At 34.3% G+C, this 600-nt stretch overlaps 1 non-coding gene across 1 annotated transcript; it reads left to right on the top strand.

The window, feature by feature from the left end:
* The first annotated feature begins 282 nt into the window (after positions 1 to 282).
* On the top strand, positions 283 to 388 carry LOC122102912. The gene has a single exon (XR_006146635.1). It is a non-coding gene; the product is annotated as a U6 spliceosomal RNA (small nuclear RNA).
* The last annotated feature ends 212 nt before the right edge of the window (positions 389 to 600 follow it).

Consider the following 600-nt stretch of genomic DNA (forward strand, 5'->3'; position numbering starts at 1 on the left):
TTAAACACATTTAAAGCATTAAAACTTTAACAAACCTTAACCCTTGCTGCAATGTTCATTATGACAGGTGCCTTGTAGAGAATAATTGAACTCCTCCTTCTACACATCTCTGGAACCACAAATATTTAGAATTACTTTGTTTTTGACATATCAATTTTTAGTTTCTTCTTAAATCTGTGCTTATGTAAGAAATACATATTTCATGACCATTCTTTTGTATTTACTTTTTGTTGAATTGTCTAGTTTAAGAAAATCAATTACACTTTATATAAAAAATGTTCTGTGCTCAATTTGGCAGCACATACCCTAAAACTGGAATGATACAGAGAAGATGAGCATAGCTCCTTCGAAGGATGACACACAAATTCCTGAAGCGTTCAATATTTTTACAAGGACAGATGCTGGAGTGAATGTGGCCAGAAGTAAACACTACTGAATTCTTGGTGAGAGTGTAAACTTGTTCAACCCCTTTGAAAAGCAGAATGGAGGTTCTTCAAAAGATTCCACATAAAGCTCCTCTATGACGCAGCAATCCTTTTTTTGGGCATTCACCCAAATGATCAGAAACAAGACCATACTAAAACTACAAGCACAACTATG

Source organism: Dipodomys spectabilis, unplaced genomic scaffold (genome assembly GCF_019054845.1).
Source record: "Dipodomys spectabilis isolate Male_0828 unplaced genomic scaffold, ASM1905484v1 ptg000970l, whole genome shotgun sequence".
NCBI classification, from domain to species: domain Eukaryota; kingdom Metazoa; phylum Chordata; class Mammalia; order Rodentia; family Heteromyidae; genus Dipodomys; species Dipodomys spectabilis.